The sequence below is a fragment of the Myxocyprinus asiaticus genome, chromosome 35, assembly GCF_019703515.2.
Source record: "Myxocyprinus asiaticus isolate MX2 ecotype Aquarium Trade chromosome 35, UBuf_Myxa_2, whole genome shotgun sequence".
NCBI lineage: Eukaryota > Metazoa > Chordata > Actinopteri > Cypriniformes > Catostomidae > Myxocyprinus > Myxocyprinus asiaticus.
The window spans coordinates 27,884,559-27,908,184 of NC_059378.1; the positions used below are offsets into that span (position 1 = coordinate 27,884,559).

General features: G+C 36.6%; 1 long non-coding RNA gene across 1 annotated transcript; it reads right to left on the reverse strand.

Annotated features, from left to right (window-relative positions):
- Window positions 1–12,347: 12,347 nt before the first annotated feature.
- On the reverse strand, window positions 12,348–18,897 carry LOC127425999 (uncharacterized). The gene is made up of 3 exons (XR_007894728.1): window positions 18,856–18,897; window positions 18,456–18,534; window positions 12,348–13,356 (listed from the first exon to the last, which is right to left on the reverse strand). It is a non-coding gene; the product is annotated as an uncharacterized LOC127425999 (long non-coding RNA).
- Window positions 18,898–23,626: the final 4,729 nt, after the last annotated feature.

The window sequence follows — 23,626 nt, forward strand, 5'->3', positions numbered from 1 at the left end:
TCCAACCTACAGACAGAAATTAAAAATATGCTAAGCCTGTAGTAAGGACTGTAAAGAGATGGACCAACGAAGCAGAGCTGGAACTACAAGCCTGCTTTGACTACACTGATTGGAATGTTTCTGAGGCTGCAGACACCAATCTGGACAAGCTCACAGATACTGTAACATCATATATCAGTTTCTGTGAGGATATATGCATTCCTACTAGGACTTATTTAACATTTAACAATGACAAACCATGGTTTACAGCGGAACTCAGGCAGCTTCATCAGGCCAAAGAGGATGCTTACAGAGTTGGGGATAAAGTCTTGTACAATCATGCCAGGATCACACTGAATAAGGGAATCAGAGTGGCTAAAAGAAGATACTCTGAGAAGCTGAAAAACAGGTTTTCAGCTAACGACCCTGCATCAGTGTGGAGTGGCATGAAACAACTTACAAATTACAGGACTCCTACCCCCAACCCTGTGGTGAACCAACAACTGGCTGTTGACCTGTATATGTTCTACTCTAGATTTGAAAGGCCCAATCTCACACCCCACACCCACTCTGACCTTCACTTCACACAAACACCAACACCTCCTGCAACCCCCCTCCTCCCCCCTCCTCCTACTCAACCTGCACTTAAGATCTGTGAAGATGATGTGAGTGTTGGGCCTCATGTATTCAGATAGAAGAAAAAGGCAGGCCTAACACAGTTGTAAAAAACTAACTCAAGCCCCCACATTCCAAGTCGTAAATTATACTGATAAAAATCGTGCCAAAATCAAACAAAGGGAGTCCAAAACAGACTACAAATCCCATGAAGCCTTGCTCACTAAAGGATCGAACTTTCAACTCCTATTGGATGAGGCACACAACAGAACGTCCCTCAAACATGACATCATCAGGAGTTGAAATACCTCTGAAATGCTTCCGGGATTTGCTTCCAGCAACTTTGTTCGTCCTGTATAGACGCAGCTCATCGCTGCTCTCAGGTGCAACCTCGTGGCACAAGGAAGTAACGTCCGACTTGAAACTGTGGCCATACAATCTCCATCTCGCTGGACGAGTTGAGATTACTCTGTGTTCAACCGAACACTCTAACGGATCTGAAGGAGACCGCCGAGCAATTCGCATCTTCATCCGTTTGCCTGCAGAAGTGAAGAGATTAAAGATTTCTCTTCCATCTTCAATAAAATCGACATTTCTGAGTTCTCCGCCAGCCCGCCGAGAATCAACAGACACACACACTGTCACACACACACTTTATGTGTTATAGGATTATTTTAGTTTCCATATCTAATCATATCACTGTTTAGTTTGTAGTTGTAAGTTTATTGACTGCATTGTATTAATTATTAATTGATATTACTGCATAAATAAACTGTGTTTATATTACAAAGAGAAGTGTTTTGGTTTGTTTTGCATACGCCTGTGTCATGCTGACGGGATTCAAGCCTTCATTCATTGTTTTTTTCCCCGAAAATCGATATTCTTCGGATGTCGATTTTCCTAAGAAAACAATCTAATATTGAGACTGTTTTACTATCTGGTTATTAGTCCCTGATTCCAGGGTGGTGCCCCGTCAATGTTAATCCTTATTAATATTCCATTGATTTTTGATAATTGATAATTATCTTTGATGATTGTTGAATTTGAATGATCAATAAGCTAGTGTTAATTTTAATTAATGTTTCATCGATGTTAACAATTAATGATAATTGTTGATTTAAAGGATTAAAAAAGCTAACATTGATTCTCATCAATGTTCTATTGATTTTAATAATTAATAATTATCTTTGATAATGATAATGCTAATAACCAAACCCGCTCCTAAACGTAGCACACTACATTTACTGGAGCCCCATATGAGATTTTAATGAGTTAGATTCAATTAATTGATTTAAATGTTAATTAATAACTAAAGAAATAATTATTAATTATTTCTGATAGTAACACTGATCTAAACAACCAGTAAAGCCCTACATGAGCCACGTCTTTCGAAAACAAAGGATAAGGAAAGTACAGGGCCCAGATGGTGTTTCACCTGCATGTCTTAGATCCTGTGCTAACCAGCTGGCCCCCATCTTCACACAGATCTTCAATAGATCACTGGAGCAGTGTGAAGTCCCATGCTGCTTCAAACGTTCCACTTCCCCATCCCAAAGAAACCAAAAATCACAGAACTTAATGACTACAGACCTGTCGCCCTGATGTCTGTGGTCATGAAGTCATTTGAGAGACTGGTATTGGCCCACCTGAAGGACATCACTGGAACCTTTCTAGATCCCCTTCAATTTGTTTATTGATCAAACAGGTCTTGCATATCCTGCAACATCTGGACAGACCAGGGACATATGCAAGGATCCTTTTTGTGGACTTCAGTTCGGCTTTCAACACCATCATCCCAGCTATTCTCTGGACTAAATTACATAAACTCTCTGTTCCCACGTCTATCTGTCAGTGGATTACCAGCTTTCTGACAGACAGGCAGCAGCTTGTGAGACAAGGGAAATTCACTTCCAGCACCTGTACAATCATCACTGTTGCCCCCCAGGGATGTGTGCTCTCCCCACTACACTTCTCCCTCTACACCAATGACTGCATCGCCAAGGACCCCTCTGTCAAGCTCTTGAAATTTGCAGATGACACCACTGTCATCGGCCTCATCCAAGATGATGATGAGTCTGCATACAGAAGTGAGGTTAAACAGCTGGCTGTCTGGTGCAGTCAAAACAACCTTGAGTTGAACACGCTCAAAACGGTGGAGATGATTGTGGACTTTAGGAGGAACCCCCCAACACTGTCCCCCCTCACCATTCTAAACAGTACTGTGGCAGCAGTGGAGTCATTCAGGTTCCTGGGCACTACCATCTCACAGGACCTGAAGTGGAAGACCCACATTGACTCCATTGCGAAAAAGGCCCAGCAGAGGTTGTACTTCCTTCGCCAGTTGTGGAAGTTCAACCTGCCACAGGCGCTGCTGATACAGTTCTACTCAGCAGTCATTGAGTCTGTCCTCTGCACTTCAATAACTGTCTGGTTTGGTTCAGCTACAAAATCGGATATCAGAAGACACAAAGGACAGTTCAGACTGCTGAGAGGATTATTGGTTGCCCCCTGTCCTCCCTTCAAGAACTATACACTTCCAGAGTGAGGAAAAAGTCTGGAAAAATCACTCTGGACCCCACTCACCCTGCCCAATTCCTTTTTAAACTGTTGCCTTCTGGCCGACGCTTCAGAGCTCTGAGCACCAGAACTGTCAGGCACAGGAACAGTTTTTTCCCCCAGGCTATCCATCTTAGATTTGCACTACATGTGTGTGTGTGTAGGTATGTATATGTATGTATATATATTCATACAGTGCATCCGGAAAGTATTCACAGCGCTTCACTTTTTCCACATTTTGTTATGTTACATCCATTTTCCAAAATGGATTAAATTCATTATTTTCCTCAAAATTCTACAAACAATACCCCATAATGACAACATGAAAGAAGTTTGTTTGAAATCTTTGCAAATTTATTAAAAATAAAAAACGAAAAAAATCACATGTACATAAGTATTCACAGCCTTTGCCATGACACTCAAAATTGAGCTCAGGTGCATCCTGTTTCCACTGATCATCCTTGAGATGTTTCTACAACTTTATTGGAGTCCACCTGTGGTAAATTCAGTTGATTGGACATGATTTGGAAAGGCACACACCTGTCTATATAAGGTCCCACAGTTAATAGTGCATGTCAGAGCACAAACCAAGCCATGAAGTCCAAGGAATTGTCTGTAGACCTCCGAGACAGGATTGTATCGAGGCACAGATCTGGGGAAGGGTACAGAAAAATTTCTGTAGCACTGAAGGTCCCAATGAGCACAGTGGCCTCCATCATCCATAAATGGAAGAAGTTTGGAACCACCAGGACTCTTCCTAGAGCTGGCCGCCTGGCCAAACTGAGTGATCGGGGGAGAAGGGCCTTAGTCAGGGAGGTGACCAAGAACCCGATGGTCACTCTGACAGAGCTCCAGCATTTCTCTGTGGAGAGAGGAGAACCTTCCAGAAGAACAACCATCTCTGCAGCACTCCACCAATCAGGCCTGTATGGTAGAGTGGCCAGACGGAAGCCACTCCTCAGTAAAAGGCACATGACAGCCTGCCTGGAGTTTGCCAAAAGGCACCTGAAGGACTCTCAGACAATGAGAAACAAAGACTGAACTCTTTGGCCTGAATGGCAAGCGTCATGTCTGGAGGAAACCAGGCACCGCTCATCACCTGGCCAATACCATCCCTACAGTGAAGCATGGTGGTGGCAGCATCATGCTGTGGGGATGTTTTTCAGCGGCAGGAACTGGGAGACTAGTCAGGATCGAGGGAAATATGAATCCAGCAATGTACAGAGACATCCTTGATGAAAACCTGCTCCAGAGCGCTCTGGACCTCAGACTGGGGCGAAGGTTCATCTTCCAACAGGACAACGACCCTAAGCACACAGCCAAGATAACAAAGGAGTGGCTCTGGAACAACTCTGTGAATGTCCTTGAGTGGCCCAGCCAGAGCCCAGACTTGAACCCGATTGAACATCTCTGGAGAGATCTGAAAATGGCTGTGCACCGACGCTCCCCATCCAACCTGTTGGAGCTTGAGAGGTTCTGCAAAGAAGAATGGGAGAAACTGCCCAAAAATAGGTGTGCCAAGCTTGTAGCATCATACTCAAAAAGACCTGAGGCTGTAATTGGTGCCAAAAGTGCTTCAACAAAGTATTGAGCAAAGGCTGTGAATACCTATGTACGTGATTTTTTTTTCCCTTTTTTATTTTTAATAAATTTGCAAAGATTTCAAACAAACTTCTTTCACATTGTCATTATGGGGTATTGTTTGTAGAATTTTGAGGAAAATAATGAATTTAATCCATTTTGGAATAAGGCTGTAACATAACAAAATGTGGAAAAAGTGAAGCGCTGTGAATACTTTCCGGATGCACTGTATATGTGTGTGTGTGTGTGTGTGTGTGTGTGTATATATATATATATGTGTGTGTGTGTGTATATATATATATATATATATATATATATATATATATATATATATATATATATATATATTGTCTATTGTGTATTCTATATATAATTTTTTCTTTTCAATATTTATCTATTTGTTATTCAATTTTAATTATTTTTTAAAAGTCTTGTTGCTGTTTTTGTATTGTTGTGTACTGGAAGCTCCAGTCACCAAGACAAATTCCTTGTATATGTAAGCATACTTGGCAATAAAGCTCATTCTGATTCTGATTCTGAATGTGGCTCAGTGTTCATTACATGTAAATAGACTGAGGAATCAATACAAACCTGATGAAGCAGTACGCTGTCTCCCTCTCTCTCTCCTCTCAACCACACATACTCAGAATTAGTCCAATTGTACACTTTTGAGTGTGTTTACAAATATAGCACAGGGAATGCAATGTCAGTCCTATGGTAAAATAAGTGTTTACTGGATGGACCGAACCTTTACCTTTTCATCATGTGTATTACTATATTATGATGTAAATTTCACTACTGAGATATATAAAAAAATGCAATTAAAATGATTTAATATATTGAACATTACATCATAATCCATGTATGTATGGACATAAAGTATATGGACAATATAACAGGATCATTCATGTCTATAATTTTACCAAACAGGATGGAAGGTTTTAGTCTGAGACAAACCAACTAATACTACAAAACATCACAGAATTCTTTAAAACTATTGCTTATACTAATTATAGCGGCAGCCTGTAGCCACTGAGAGGCTAAGTAGAAATTCCTCGTTCTGATGCAGTTGAAACCATGGTGGTTTATTGACAGGAAAGTGATGATTAGTCCGATGCAGGTAAAGAAAGTAGCACAGAAAAGTATAGTAATGATGACTCAAATAAGATAATCAAATACATTCAACAGACATTCAGGTATGTTCAACAGTGATGGTCAACAAAAAGTGAGCATTCCCAGCTACTCAGCCCCTCTCTCCACTTAATACAAACAGGAAACAGACCCAGGTAAATACCAAATGTGACATGCCAACAACTCAGCAGTGAACAACCAAAATACAAAATAAAACACACAAGCATTTCCTGCTCCTGTTGGTGCTGTTGATGAAAAGTGATATTTAGAACATACATACGAAAAGCTTATACACTGATTACCAGTTAAAACAATATCCCCAAGAAAACATGTTTTGTTGGAAATTTTTTAATTTTATTTTTTATGAGAGACAGGAAAAAACACCTAGGATATTTATTTATAAAATTACAGTTTTTCATTTTAATAGTTTGTGCATAGCACCTGGGGAAATGACAAAAATTGCAACATTCACTCAAAGCAAAGTAGTAAAATGAATAAAAAGGCACCTGAATGTTCAATTAATTGTGATTTTGAAAACAATGTTCTGGGAGGAATTATGAAGACAAAGAACAGGAAGAAGTTTTGATCGTAGCATGTAGCTGAGCTGTGAGTCAATCACTGATGAGATGGATAGGGAGAGAGAGAGAGAGAGAGAGAGAGAGAGGAGGACATTGTGAGGAGTGGGAGCCTTTAGGGATGAGACACATTATGTAACTTCAGCTTTTGCTCACGTGTCAGCCAATGTGACTCCCAAATATCTGCTGAAGAGAGCAATAGAGAGGAAATAATTGGGGCGGAGGTGAAGTAACGGAGGAGCTGAGTGTGGACACAGACGGTTTACTTTTGGAGGTGATTATAGATGTCCACAGTGGGGTCCAAAAGTCTGAGACCACTCGTGAAAATGTTTCTATTTTGCATTTTGCATCTAATTAAATGTATCATGTTTCATTACATATTAAGTTATGAGCCTAACAATTGGAGTGAAAAGTTGAATTGAAAATTAAACATACATTTCAGAATGTCTCACCTTTAGCTTTAATGGCAGCACTCAACCTGGCATGGACAAAACCTGTCCATGCCATGTTAGCGAAGCATGATTTGAGATGTTTCAAAGAGCATCTTTGGGAATCTAACCTTTCATACAAAAGACAGTGTTAAAGGGATAGTTCACCCAAAAATGAAAAAAAAAAAAAAAAAATGTTTCATTCTCTCATTGTTTTCTTATCCTCATTTTCTTTTTCTTCTGCAGAACACAAATGAAGATTTTTAGAAGAATATTTCAGCTCTGTATGTCAAATCTAAGTGAATGGTGACTTAAAAATGGTGACCTTTCAGCTCCAATAATCACATAATTGCAGCATAAAAGTAATCCAAATGACTCCATTAGTTTAAATCTACACTCACCAAGCACTTTATTAGGAACACCTGTATACCTGCTTATTCATGCGATTATCTAATCAGCCAATCATGTGGCAGCAGTGCAATGCATAAAATCATGCAGATACAGGTCAGGACTCATGAGCTTCAGTTAATGTTCACATCAACCATCAGAATGGGGAAAAAATGTGATCTCAGTGATTTCGACTGTGGCATGATTGTTGGTGCAAGACGGGCTGGTTTGGGTATTTCTGTAACTGCTGATCTCCTGGGACTTTCACGCACAACAGTCTCTAGAATTTACTCAGAATCGAGCCAGAAACAAAAAACAACAAGTGAACGGCAGATGGAGGTCAACAGAGAATGGCCAGACTGGTTCAAGCTGACAGAAAGGCTATGGTAACTCAGATAACCATACTGCACAATTGTAGTGAGCAGAATGCAACCCAAAGTGACTGCATCACTTCAGAAGGCATATATTAAACCACTGGTGTCATATGGGTTATTTTTATGCTGCCTTTACATGCTTATTGGAGCTTGAAAGGTCTGGTCACCATTCACTTGCATTGAATTGGCCTACATAATTGAAATGTTCTTCTAAAAATCTTTGTGTTCAGCAGGAGAGAAAAAAAGTCATACACTTCTGGGATAGCTTGTGAGTAAATGATGAGAGAAATATAATATCTCTTTAATAATGTAACTGTCACAATGCTTATTTGAATTGTTACCTAGAAATTATTCACATTTCTTATTGATTTTAGGATTAGGTTTCTTTGTTTTAAATCTTTTGAAATTCTAAAGCTTTCCATTTCCAGGTTTAAAATAAATAAATAAAAATAGATTTTCAATATGGTCTCAGACGTGCACCTCATATTTATGAGTGGTATGAATATTTTGTTAGTGATACTTAAGATGATCTTGATTTTAGTCTTGATCTTAATCTTAGTCTTTTGTGCAAACATATTAAATAATAAAGATTCACTGTGACTTTATATTATGGTTTTGTCATCAACCTAAATGTAAACTAGAATGTATTCTATTCAGAAAGACTAAACAAATCCTTCCAAAAGTATTATCCATTGGATCTGTGTATTAACACAATTCATCCAGTAGGTGTAACAATTGCTTATTTTGTTGAGATTGAGAAAGTCCAGGCTCAGAGTGGAGGTCTACCACCTTAAAGGAATAGTTCACTCAAAAATGAAAACTCTTATCATTTATTAATACTCATTCTCATATTGTTCCAAACTGCATGGCTTTTTTGTTCTGTGAAACACAAAAGGAGAAATTATAAAGAATATCCTGGACACTCTTTTTCATATTATGGAGGTAAAGTCAATTTGACTTAAATAGCATTTTTTTATAATGCATATTGTTTCAAACCTGCTTAACAAAAAAATTATGCTTTAATGTCATAAAGACAAAGGTGACTCCAGCAAGGAAAAAAAAATTATAAGATGTTTAAGGGAGGGACACTCAGCTGGGGGAGCCCATTCTCCTCTGGCATTATAATAAATGTACATATGGCAAATATTATCTAGTTACATATTATGTTTAATAAATTCACTTGTATTGATTACATTTAATTACTCAATTGTTTAACATGTTGTTAGGCAATGTTTAAAAAGTAATAACAACAATTAGTTTATAGTCTTTCATAAAAGTGGTCTATGATTCGCTACACGTCTTCTGAAGTCATACGAGCTTTGTGTGAGGAACACAATAAAATTTAAGCATTCACAGAAAATCTCAGCTCTGAAAGGGACTACAATGCATGGACTACAAAAACAACTCCATTTGATTAATTTGATGCCATAAACATAACCATATAGCAATAAAAATTAAATAAACATAAAAAAAAAAAAATTATTGAAATCTTAGATTAAATGTTATTAAAAGAAAACCATGGGTTGCAGATTTAGCCTAAATTAAGCTAAACATTTTTGATATTTTTAAAAATATTAAAGAAAAAAAATTCTGATCTTAAAATAACTTTGGGAACAGGGTTGAATGATTAAACTTGTATAAGGCAGACAACACTACAGCTTGTGTAAAAACTGGCAAAATAAAATTAGATTATTTACTTATCTTCCTGCCATTTTGTGGCAAGGGTCCTAATAATGTTACATCCTGAGTGTCACATTTTTATATAATGTTATTTTTATGTGACTATTCTGAGAGAGAATAACAAGTAATGTGAGACAATAATGTAAACACTTTAAAGCAAGACATTAGTAAATTAGTACTGCTGACAATTACCGACTGGTCTGGCAAAACCATATTGTGTGGAATGAAGTTCATTTAGGGTGTTAGGAAGGACAATAATAATAGCTTTGGTGAGTTATCTTTGAATATCGTAGTCTCATTACAAGCTTTGAAAACAGTGCTACAGTCAAACCATCTGTAAATTTCCCATTGTCTTAGTTTGCCTGTGTACACTGGCTGATGTGCATTCAGGCAATGAGACAGTAAATTAAAAATGATTTGGAATACATATACATAGTTCAAGTTTTTCATTAGTTCATACTGTGCTTCATTTCCGGTCTATCAATTGTATTTATTCATAGGGGACAAAAACTTTTATCTCAGTCCTTCTTATGTAAAGTCTATCAGCATTCTCAACTAACGAAATAATTCTAACAAAGCATCATATATATATATATATATATATATATATATATATATATATATATATATATATATATCAACCCCAATTCCGAAAAAGTTAGGACAGTATGAAAAATGCTAATAAAAACAAAAAGAAGTGAATTGTAAATTATATTCACCCTTTGCTATATTGAAAGCAATACAACTACACATTATATGATGATTTACCTTGTGAATTTCATAGTTTTTTTTTTATTTTATTTTTTTTATTTTTTTTTAAATGTACAGTAATCTCAAATCAGATGATTGCAACATGCTCCAAAAAAGTTGAGACAGGGGCAATTAGTAATTTAAGACTAATAGCAATTTGACAAGTTTAAATAACAAGGTAATGTGAAACAGGAGATGTTAAATAGGTGAGGCAATTGTGTCATAATACTGTATACTGTATAAGGAGCCTCCAGAAACAGCCTAGTCCTTCAAGAGCAAGGATCGTTCAAGACTTGTCAATTTGCCAACAGATGCTTAAGCAAATAATCCAGCACTTTGAGAACAATATTCCCCAAAGACAAATTGGAAGGATTTTGGGCATCAAGGAATCAAGAGTCAAATCTCGGTGCGTAAAGGGCAAGATGAAAACCACTTTTGAATGCACGTGATCTCTGATCCCTCAGATGTCTTTGTTAAAAAAATTATCACTCATCTGTAATGGATATCATGAACGTGGGCTTGGGATAACTTTAGTAAACCTTTGTTAGTCAACACCACTCTCCGCTTCATCCACAGATGCAAGTTAAGACTTTACTATGCAAAGCAGAAGCCCTACATCAACACTGTCCAGAAGCGCTGCTGAATTATCTGGGCTCAGTCTCATCTTAGATGGAAAGTAGAACAGTAGAACTATGTTTTTTTGTTTTTGTTTTTTTTTTTAAAAAAACAAAGCCGTTGTGTTATATCCAGACCAAAGAGGAAAAGGGCCATCCAAGCTGTTACTAGCGTCAGGTCCAAAAGCCAGTGTCTGTATGGGCAAGGGGTGTGTAAGTGCCCATGGCATGGGTAACTCGCACATCTGTGAGAACACCATGAATGCAGACAGATATGTAAAACTTTTGGAGCAACATATACTGCAATCCAGCAAAGTCTTTTCCAGGGACATCCCTGCATTTTCCAGCAGGACAACTTCAAACCATATACTGCCCGGATTTCAAGTACATGGCCGTGTTAGCAGAGAGTGTGGGTGCTAGAGTGGCCTGCCTGCAGTCCTGATCTGTCTCCAATTGAGAATGTGTGGCGCATTATGAAGTACACCACACGGCAACGAGACCCCATACAATTGTGCAGCTAAAGACCTACATAATGGATGAACGGGGGAAAATTACACTTTCTAAACTTAACAAACTCGCAAAACTTTTTTGGAGCGTGTTGCAATCATCTAAATTGAAATTACTGTACATTTTAAAAAACTATGAAATTCACAGGGTAAAACATCATATAATGTGTAGTTGTAGTGCTTACAATATAGCAAAGGGTGAATACAGTTTACAAATCACTCATTTTTGTTTTTATTAGCATTTTTCATACTGTCCCAACTTTTTCGGAATTGGGGTTGTATATACAGTATTGGTTACAATGTCCATTTAACTTAAATATAAAATAAATTCTTTTTAGCTCATTCTATTAATTATGAAGGGAACTTCTAACCCTCTAGGTAACCCTTCTAGGTACAATTTGGAAACATTAATTTTGCAAATTAAATTTTGTCAGTTTTTCATCATATTGGTCGCATTTTAGCTTTTGAAAATTGTCAAATTCATTATATTCCATCAATAAATATCTTGAAACTGCATTTATTATTTTGCATATACTGTATATTTGTTACATGTTTGTTTACATGCATAAATTGTTCTATTTACAATTATTTACATTGATGCTAATGGACCAGACGCGCTTGCTGATGGACCAGACCACTTTCGCTTTTGTTGAGGGGTGTGTGGGTCTCTAACATGGGAGGAGACAAGGCAGATTATAGGAGAACTCTCCATTTTTACAGGTGGAAAACAGAGTCTTGGGATGTTTATTCCAATCAATAGCATGTTATTACTATATATACAGTATAACAAATAATAATATAATGAAATATCAATGCCTTTCTGTGGGCCCCCTCTAGTGAAGGCCCGTTACTCAGGTCCACCATTACCCGCGGTCCAAATCCCCTGCTCAGTTGCGAGGTGGTAGCTTTGCTAGTTTTTAAATCAAGTGGCATTTCAGTAGCGAGACTTCATAACTTGATTATGAATTGGCGTAGCATTGACAAAAACTACACTGCTACATCATGCTGTGTACCTTGTATTTATTGTTGCCAGTTTTGAATCAGACTTAAAGATGTCCGATTCACAAATGAATCACTCTTTTAAATCTGTTCTTTACAATGAATTGTAATTGCGGCTGTGACTGGTCAACATTCCTGTCTTGGTGAGAAATTGGAAACTATGTAGAATTGGTCCATCCAGATGCAGTAAGAAATTTCCTTAATCAATGATCGTTAATGTTAATGAATGAAAATTGATTAATCATTAACAATAACAATAATAAACTGTAAGTGGTTAAATACAAGGCATATACATTTCTTCAATCAAAGCTTCACTTATACTAAGTTTGATTTTTGACTGATCAAGCATTCTAATTCAAACTTTAAAACAACATTGCATCAGAGAAAATTTTTTTACTGTAAAAGGATATGTGAAATCATGAAACAGCCACCAAAGTAGGCCTATTTGCATGTAGCCACTGTTTAAATATAATTTAAATAAATACACTTAGAAATGTGAGTATTGGTATTTACCTTTTAATATATTGTTATTTCAGTGTATTTCTAATACATTCAGGCTGTGTTTTAATTAATTTACTTTTAATTTATTACTGTTAATAATAACGTATAGAACATACAGATTCGAGTTCATTAAAACTTAACATTGTGGGGCCTGGGTAGCTCAGTGAGTAAATATGCTGACTAAGACCCCTGGAGTCGTGAGTTCAAATCCAGGGCATGCTTAGTGACTCCAGCCAGGTCTCCTAAGTAACCAAATTGGCCCAGTTGCTAGGGAGGGTAGAGTCACATGGGGTAACCTCCTTGTGTTCACTATAATGTGTGAACGGTGGGGTGTGTGGTGAGTTGTGCGTGGATGCCATGGAGAATAGCGTGAAGCCTCCACACGCGCTGTCTCGCTCAACAAGCCACATGATCAGATGCGTGGATTGACGGTCTCAGACGCGGAGGCAACTAAGATTCGTCCTCTGCCACCTGGATTGAGGCGAGTCCCTACACCACCACAAGGACTTAGAGTGAACTGGGAACTGGGCATTCCAAATTGGGGGGGGGATTAAGATGCATTCCAGTCAACCGCTCCTCTAAAGTGGACTTCACACGGTTTTCAGCCATCTTGAAAATGAAAATTCTCTCATCATTTACTTACCCTCAAGCCATCCCAGATGTGTATGACTTTATTTCTTCTGCAGAACACAAACAAAGATTTTTAGAAGAATATCTCAGCTCTGTAGGTCCTCACAATGCAAGTGAATGGGTACCAAAATTTTGAAGCTCCAAAAGGACATTAAGGCAGCATAAAAGTAATCCATAAGACTCCAGTGGTTAAATCCATTTCTTCAGAAATGATATGATTGGTGTGGGTGAGAAACTGATCAGTATTTAAGTCCTTTTTTCTATCAGTCTCCACCTTCACTTTCACTTTCAAATGTTTCTTTTGTTTTTGGAGAATTTGCATTCTTCATGCATATCACCACCTACTGGGCAGGGAGGAGAATTATGTTAAAAACTGACCATAATATTGATCTGTTTCTCACCCACACTTATCATATAGCTTCTGAAGATAGATTTAAACACTAACTTAAATATAGTACAATAAACTGTGTCAAAAGATCAAGGAAAAATTTATTCCTCATGACATGACCCCTTTAAAGATTTACTACTGTATATAAACAACATCTCACAGATGTAACACTTAAACTTTTATTATAAAGTGTATTATATTCCCATATTTCATCAAAGGATGGCCCCATCTGTATCCAAAGAGGTCTGGGCTAAGCCCTTAATATCCACTGACCCTGGAACCACCTCATGGTCAAATGTGATAGCAAAGTGCTCTGAATTGATTCACAATTTACTCTAAATGACCCAGAATGCTGATGTGCTGCTAAAACATTTGGAGCAGTTTCTCACTTAGCAACATGTTAACAGAAATCATTAAAACATGGGAAACAAAGATAACGCTGGTTGTGGATATTTATCAATCTGAACCAAACCTGGAAATGCGTTCTATCGTTCACCAGTGATAAAGAAGTTCTTTATTAAGTTCAACACATGTGCAGCTTGTTTTTATTTGGTGTCTGGATTCTGTCAACTGTTTATTCTGGTTTTGTGTTTGTGTTTTTATTTTTATTTTATTTTTTATTTTTTATATGGCTTCTGTTTGTGTCTTGTCTCCATGTGCTTCATCTGTTGTCTTGACCCCGCACCCCTCATTTGCTTTGTTAGTAGTTCCTTTCAGGGCCAGAGTGGGATTAACATTCAGCCCGGGAATTTTATATCCAAGTCAGCCCCATACATGGAAGCATATGTTGCTCCAAAATGTTTACATATCTTTCTACATTAATTTTTCCCTTACAGATGTGCAAGTTACCCATGACATGGGCACTGACATACCCCCCCATACCATGACAAACACTGGCTTTTGGACCTGACACTGATAACAGATTGGATGGTCCTTTTCCTCTTTGTCCTGAAGAACACGACGACTGTTTTTTTTCTGAAATGTGGACTCATTGGACCACAAAAACACAATTCCACCATTCTACTTTCCATCTCAGATGAGATCAAGGCGAGCCCAGAAAAGTCGTTGACAGTGGACAGTGGACGCTTCTGGACAGTGTTGATGAATGGCTTCTGCTTTGCATAGTAAAGCTTTAACTTGCATCTGAGGATGCAGCAGCAAATGGTGTTGACTAAAAATGTTGACTGAAGTATTCCCAAGCCCATGTCATGATATCTATTACAGACACAAGCCACTATTTAAGACAGCGAAGTCTTAGGGATCGGAGAGCATGCGCATTCAGAAGTGGTTTTTGGCCCCCTATGCACTAATATTTGACCAGATTCCTTGAACCTTTTAACTATATTTTGCACTATAGTGGGTGAAATTACCAAAATCCTTCCAATTTGTCTTTATGGAACATTGTTCTGTCATCAGAACAATGATCATCATTGATCTGTTGGCAAATTGGCAAGGCTCAACCCATCCTCTTGAAGGACTAGGCTTTTTTGGAAGATCCTTATATACTATAAAATGATTTTCCTGTTTAACATTACCTGTTTCACATCACCTTGTTATTTCAACTCATCAGATTGTTATTAGTCCTTAATAGAGCACAACAGTCTGGTTTTGGAGGTAAAAATCCCATTCATTTTTGTGTCTCTTAACCCTTAAACTAATTATCTATTTGTACATATCGGAATATTTTGCATTAAACTTAAAATATATTGTTTCTATACTTATAATCAAAAATGTAAAAATAAATAGTTTTATATATTCCCATTGTTTTTTATTCAATGATATTATTCGCAATGCTTCATGGGATTGTAGTCCATGCCCTCGTGAAAGACGGTGAGTAAACAGTCTTGTACCATTGTCTTTTTTTCCAATTTTCAAATACATTTTTGCTTCAAAACAAAGTTTGTGATGTTGTGATTTACCTTAGAGCTGGTTGGTTTGGTTTATGTCTTACAACTCTTTTAAGATGGATTTTATGAGAAGTCTATGGAAAAAAAGAATGGGAAAAATACTTTCGGAACTCAGGTTACACTGTTGCGCTCTACTGCCCCCAGTCTCAACTTTTTTAGAAAGCTTAAATGTAGCAAGCTACTTTTGGTGTGTTGCTTTTAGTGTAACTTGCTCATTTCTCTGACACGTAGTTTCAGCTTAGCTTAACAAATTTTTCTGTTGAGTAGTTGGTAGTTTAGCTAACTACATTTTTTGAGTAGCTTGCCCAACTAAGCGCATCTATCTCAGCAAAACACCATTATGCGTCTTTAATCAATCTTAATATTTTTTTTTTTTTTTTATGTATTTAGTGAAGGTCATAGTGTTTGTTTTTACATTCATCCTATTGAAGAAGTCTCACTCATTGTTTTGATCAGTCAGAGCTGCCTTAACACTAAGTGCCTTTGACTACTGGCTATGGGCCCGTTTTTAGTATGCTTCTATGATAACAGAATCATAAAAATGTTTTTACATGAGCTACTAATTAAAGGAAGAGTTCATCCAAAAAATTTAAATTCTCTCATTATTCACTTGCTCTGATGCCATCCCAGATGCGCATGACTGTCTCTCTTCAGCAGAACACAAATGAAGATTTTTAGAAGATAGAGCTCTCAGGTCCTTATAATAGAAGTACACGGGTGCCAAAACTTTGACTGTCCAAAAGTCATATTTAGGCAGCATAAAAGTAATCCATGTGACTCCAGTCAATCAATGAATGTCTTCTGAAGCTGCACCACGGAACTTTGTGCTCTCCAGCAACATCTGTGGCTGAAACTTAAAATTGCTCATATAAGCGTGGATTGCTTGTAAACCAGTCACAATATGATTCAAGCTTGGCAAAGGAACTGTTATTGAAAGATGGGGCAGTTAAAACACTATTGAACCCGACTGCAAAACTTTAAGAAACCAGATTTATTCATGAATATTTCAAATGTCATGACTGTTTGATATTTTATAGTGATGATGTGCTTGAGTGAACAATTTAATACATGCAGATGAAATGTGTTGGATGTGCGTTATGTGTGAACCCTGATATTAAGTTTTGTATTATTGTGAAATTGTATCATTTTCATTTGACTGAGTTTTAAATATGGCTGTATTTGAGTAACAGTGGGCGTTTACAATTAAGTTTAAAGGAGGCACTTTGTCTTTCAGACAGAGGGCAAGAGACAAGGTGGAAAATGATTATATATTACTAAATTATGACATTTTGGTGCAAAAAACATTATCAGTGGACCTTAAGGAAGATAATAAAATTATTTAAAAAATAAATAAATAAATAAATAAAAGAGTAAAGGTGAAACTCCTTATATGGCTGAAACAAGTTCAATGGAATATTGTATAATTTTTTTTATATTATATTATAAAGCCTCAGTCGACAATGCAAGTGAACCATAATATTACAATAGCATGTCTATAGACTTGTAACAAGTTCACAAGGAGGGGAACTGAGGAAGCGGGAGGTGGTGAAATCCAACATAAAAGGTAATTTTATTTTTCCAACTCAGAACTCTCTTTTCTATGGAAGCCCTGAACTGCAAGGTGGAAAAAATAAAATATCGGTGACATATAAATGGTCACGACACCCGCGGCCTTAAAATTAACACTTCAAAAGGACAGACATAATAATAATTTCCCCATGTTTCCCGTTTTCCTCAATACATTCCTTCGCTTCCACCATGTAACACTGAGCAAACTGCATAGATGGTTTAGAAAGACCAACAATTCCAAACAAAAAAATAACTCCAGTTGTTACACCACAACGAATGCCATATCAAACATATGTAATCTGATTTTGTCTTGATTAAGGTTTGCAAACCCTTAAATAAATAATAAATGTATTATTCAGCTATATAGCAACAGAGAAAGCATTAAAAGCATAAGATTACATGTTTAGTGATAGTGGCACCTGGTGGCCAAGGTTGGTACCGCATGCATTTTTTTGAAGAGATGAAAAAAGAAATTTGTTTTTGAAGAGAGAGAAAAAAAAAAACATTTTTGAAGAGAAAGAAAAAAAAAAATTTTAAGAGAGAAAAACAAATTTTAAGAGAGAATTTTTTTTTTTTTTTTTTTTTTTTTTTTAAGAGAGAAATAATGTGTCTCCTTTGGAAGGCTGTGTCCTCCGGAGGTCGCTGTCTCGTTTCAGAAAAGTGAGTAGGACTTCGAATGCAGCCTTCGAATGCGACCTTCTTTCACTGGAATTCGGAGGATGCATGAGGCGTATCCTTCGTGGGCACTCACAACCCACAATTCTTTGTTTCAATGGAAATGTCTAAAAACAAAAACATTACGCCAATTTGTCCGTAAATGTGATGTTCAAACGCAAGTAATGTTAATTCCCAAGTTGAAGTACCTCAGCAGATAGGTGCAGAGTATATAATATGTATAATTATATTAATATATAATTAAAATAAAGTATTAGACTAAAAGTACAGCTGTAAAATATATTTTCTTTTCTCTTTACATCATTATAATTCTCCTAAAATTTACCTCATGCATTCCCTTCCAGAGGGATTTTGTTACCTTCCCACTCAAAGCGCTCGCGCTTGTTAAAGTGTGGCGTGCTGTCATAGCAACCATGTTACGTTCTGTTTCCGTTTGTCCTAAGAAGGCCGTCTCGTTTAAACGAGATTTGTTTAAAGGAGGACACTCGTTATACTGCAGCCTTCAAAGGACGCGTCCTACCTAGCACGCAGCCTTCGAAACGAGACACTTTCTCTGTCTGCAATGACAAGCAGCTGTTAGAAATAATTAATGACAGGCGATGATCCTCACCTCCCGATGTCGCTCTCCATTCACAAGCCGGCGTTCAACCACGCCCCCACCTCCACAGCAATGCACATAACACCGTCAACTGAAAACATAAAACAAGGATTCAATAATGATGGGGATGTCATATAATTTTTAAACATGAAAATAATATGAAAAATTACAATAATACATTTATACCCAGTAAATACTCAGAAGTCAATAATATTATAAAACATGTTAGAGTAACTTCAACGGAAAACGTAGATACATCGCGATCGGTAAACACATGAGTAATGTTTGATTCATAAAGCATGCCAAGCAATATAAGCTTCAACAACCTTACCTGAAAACAAATCCAAGCAGTATAGCAAGTAAAGAACTTAGCCAAACAGTTAACAGATAAACATACATTAAGACTGATTACCTGACGATGCTTTCCTGAACTGTGTGACTGACTGAATGACTGAGCTTAGCTTCCCGAGCTGGAACACTTTTTAACACTGTTTAAACATAGACGCAAGGATGAATGACATAAGCCTGGAATTTTGTGGCAAATACTACTCAAAAGCTCAAAGTACAAATCATTTTTGTGGGCTTCCAGTAGTGAATTGGGTAAGGCAAGGACATGGCTTTGAACACTTCTTTTTTATGAACTCACTCAGTAATGACATTTTGTTCATTTTTTACTAAAAAATTCTTCAGTAGATCAGCTTTACATTTTTTACTAGCGATTAATCGTATAATGTTTCATAGTTAATCACAGATTTTGAAAGTGCTCAAATTTGACTGTATATTCTTCTTTTCCTTTCAAACTGAATTTATTTCCATATTAGGAAAGAAAACAAACAATATGTAACAGTAATGCTTTATTAATATTTTGGCTGTGGCATGAAGAAATAACTTCGATTTTTTACTATTTACTGGTTTATTTTGACGTTGTTTTTGTTGTAGTCTAAGTTACTTATATTTTAATGTTCAGCTTTTACTTTTTTATGTAAAAGTATGATTGTTAATTGTCACCACTGTTGCGTTTTGTATGCCGAGAGTTGATTTGTGTGTGTCTTGGCAAACAACTTGAGTTATGCTGTAAGTTTATCAAAAACATCAAACACTCAATTTGCTGATAGCATTTTGCTGAAATATCCTTTACTGTTTTTGCTTTTATGTGTAATGCATCACTAATATTAAGTCTGAATAAAAACTTTTGTACTTTTTTTTTTATTGTTATTTATTTTATTTTTTTTTTACAATTTTTGTAGCCTCAATGCATTGCCAAAGCATACATGCTTATTCAAGCACAAAGGCTTATGGGTATTTCACCATTATAACCCACAATGCAGTGCTATACTGTTATTTAACTGTGTACAGGTTGTTGTTTTTTCATTAAAAAAAAATACACTGTTCAATCTTGGCAAAATTGTACATTTAATATGTACATTGCTTCAAAGGTTGATTTTTATTATTATTATTATTATTATTATTTGACTTCTCATTAGACAGACAAGTGAAGGCTGATGTGAGATGATAAAGAACAGAGGTGTTGGTCAGAAACATCATGAACACTAACCATGTGCCACAAACTAAAATTTTCATTGAGGGGTTTAAAATATACATTTCAAAATGTCACTATAGCTTTCACCAAGATGATATCATGATCATGATGTTCATTTTCCCCTAATGCCTTGCATACAACAGCTATTTACTGTAAAACTAGTCACTTCACAGTGAGCCTGTTCTTGATCTCCCAGAATGCAACATTTTGAACAGCAAACTAATGTATTTAAGAATCATACTAGATTGCTGTAGGAATTTGGCCATAAATTTACACCAATTTTTTACAGTGAATATGCTGCCAGCCTCCGCATACTTGGGAGCGCCCGCGCTCAAAACTGTTCTGGCGCATTGTGAGGACCCACTGTGGGTTAAAGACTTCCGAATGCCAAGGGCTATGCATGAAGAATTGTGTGCCAAGTTCAAACCTTTTGTTCACATCAAGCTATCGCACACTCATAACAGGAGCATGAATGGTCAAAACACGTCATCGTTTTGTGAATAAACTGTTTCCATCACCTTAATGCGCACTTAAACTTATGTGAAACTCTAGAAAATCCACCTCTCCTAGCACATTAATTTGGTGCAAATTTTGAGTGTTATTTGAATATCATGCGTTTCCATTCAGGATTTTTTATGTGCAATTAGAAAATCCACATAAAACTGCTGGATGGAAACCCAGCTACTGGCACTGCCCACATAATGATACTTCATACATCTGGTAATCAGTAGCTGGCCTTTTGAAAGATCAGCGGCAACAGGTTCAAAGTTCAAATTATTTAAACTTTGAGTGGAGCGTTGACAGAGAGACAGAGACAGACCTTCCAAGGCAGAACTCCAACAAGCTAGCTGGCAACAGCGGTCCCTCATCAGAGTCATTTATCGTGTGTTTTGCCGTTTTGGTGATAGTTAAGACTTGACGTGCTTCTGTGGTGATTAAATTGCGCCTTACAGAGGCTGCAAAGTATTAATTTCTTTCACAAGACCCATCTGGGTTTGTTTTGTACAGTAAATAGCATTAAGAGGTCATTTTACCATCATCTGATCACTAACACAGAATGTTTGTGGTGTGTGCGTCAGTGATATGACCCTGGACGCATCACAAAGTTTCTGCCCTACTCCAGCCAATGTTCAGAACTCACACGGAGCTAAATAAAATGTCAGAATCTAATGTCAAATATTGGTAAATGTGTTAATCGTGTTAAAGAAAAATTAACATGTTAAAAATGTTCAATTAATCACATGTGTTAATGTGTTAATTTTGACATCTCTAATATGAACAAAAGTTAAAGGAGCCCCAAAACGTATAGCCCCATGACAAATAACGATGTCCGAGATGATGATGATAAGATATTTTAATGGGGATATGGTGTCTGTTTGTGAATGGTGACGATATTTTTAAGCTCCAAAAAGGACAAAAAGGCAGCATAAAGTTAATTCATAAGACACCAGTGGTTTTATCCATGTCTTCTTAAGAGATCCGATCAGTTTTAGGTGAGAACAGATGAAAATGTTACTTCTTTTCACTGAATCTCGCCAATGCAGTCTCTAGGCACACTCATGATTTCAAACTTCCTAGCACCTTCTAGCACTCTGCACATCCATCAAGCCAAGTAGACTGCTGATGTCAAGATTTAAAGTGAAAAAGGAGTTACATTTATTTTTTCAACATGAGCTACAGTATATAATATATAAACAAAGTTAAAGCAGCACAAAAACTTATAGTCCCATAGCAATGATAAATAAGGATGTCCGCGATGATGAAAAGGACATTTTTCATTTAAAATTTAAATTCCAAGTTCTTTGAAATTGAATCTTTGGTAAAATTTTTTGATTAAGAATAAAAATTGTATCTACAAATCTAATCTAAATATAATCTAAATCTCAAATAATGTTGTATACCTACAAAATATTAAATAAACATAAATATTAATTTATTATTATTCATGTTCAATTATTATATTAAAATAATTACATAATTATATTATTATTAATTAATTATTATTAATAATTCTCGTTATTATACAGTAATGATACATACAGTTGAGCTCAAAAGTTTGCATACCCTTGGAGAATTGGTAATATATGTACCATTTTTAAAGAAAACATGAGTGAGCAGGCAAAACACATTTCTTTTGTTTCTTATGGGATTCAAATTCAACTGTAGGTTATAACAGAATGGCACAATCATAAAACAAAACATGGCAACAAAGAAAAAAATGAAATGACCCTTGTTCAAAAGTCTGCATACCCTTAGTTCTTAATACAGTGTATTGCCCCCTTTAGCATCAATGACAGCGTGCAGTCTTTTGTAATAGTTGTCTATGAGGCCCCAAATTCTTGCAGGTGGTATAGCTGCCCATTCGTCTTGGCAAAATTCCTCCAGGTCATGCAAATTCTTTGGTCATCTTGCATGAACCGCACGTTTGAGATCTCCCCTGAGTGGCTCGATGATATTAAGGTCAGGAGACTGTGATGGCCACTCCAGAACCTTCACCTTTTTCTGCTGAACCACTGGAGGGTCAACTTGGCCTTGTGCTTAGGGTTATTGTCATGCTGGAAAGTCCAAGAGCATCCCATGCACAGCTTTCATGCAGAAGAATTCAAATTGTCTGCCAGTATTTTCTGATAACATGCTGCATTCATCTTGCCATCAGTTTTCACAAGATTCCCCGTGCCTTTAGAGCTCACACATCCCCAAAACATCAGTGATCCACCACCATGCTTCACAGTGGGGATGGTATTCTTTTCACTATATTACCTTGTTACGCAAGTCTTTTGACAGTTCTTTTCTGCTCCCCATGGCTCAGTATCTATCCTGCTCAGTGCATCCACGTGAGAGCTAACAAACTCATTGACTATTTATACACAGACACTAATTGCAATTTTAAAAGCCACAGGTGTGGGAAATTAACCTTTAATTGCCATTTAAACCTGTGTGTGTCACCTTGTGTGTTTGTAACAAGGCCAAACATTCAAGGGTATGTAAACTTTTGATCAGAGCCATTTGGGTGATTTCTGTTATCATTATGATTTAAAAAGGAGCCAAACAACTATGTGATAATAAATGGCTTCATATGATCACTATCCTTAAAATAAAAGACAGTTTTTTTTTGCATGATCAGTCATATTTTCAAAATCAATGCCAAAATTTCACAATTTCTGCCAGGGTATGCAAACTTTTGAGCACAACTGTATAATACTAATAATGATTATCATTATTATATTGCATGTTTTATCTTGAATATATTAAATATAACTACAAAAATTACATGTGGCAGGTGTAAATGTCAAATATCACAACAACAAATGTCCAACATGAACAACGCATATAAACGTAGACTCACAGTCCATACAAACTAGTTACTGAGAGTTACTGAGATGTTCATTCACTATTCATACAGCTATGAACAAAACATCCCCACCTTGTCCAGGAGCACTGTCGCTACAGTCAGTGCACTGTCGATTGCTCTCAATTATATATGTGTGTGCAAAATGACAGTTACCAAATTCAAGGTGTAGATGTCTGCTATTCAGAAACATTTGTGCAAGGTAGCATAACTGACCAGGCGATAAAAAATAAATAAAATAAATAAATTAAAAAAACATTCAAACCTGGATGTAAATTTTGCACATCTTTTCTG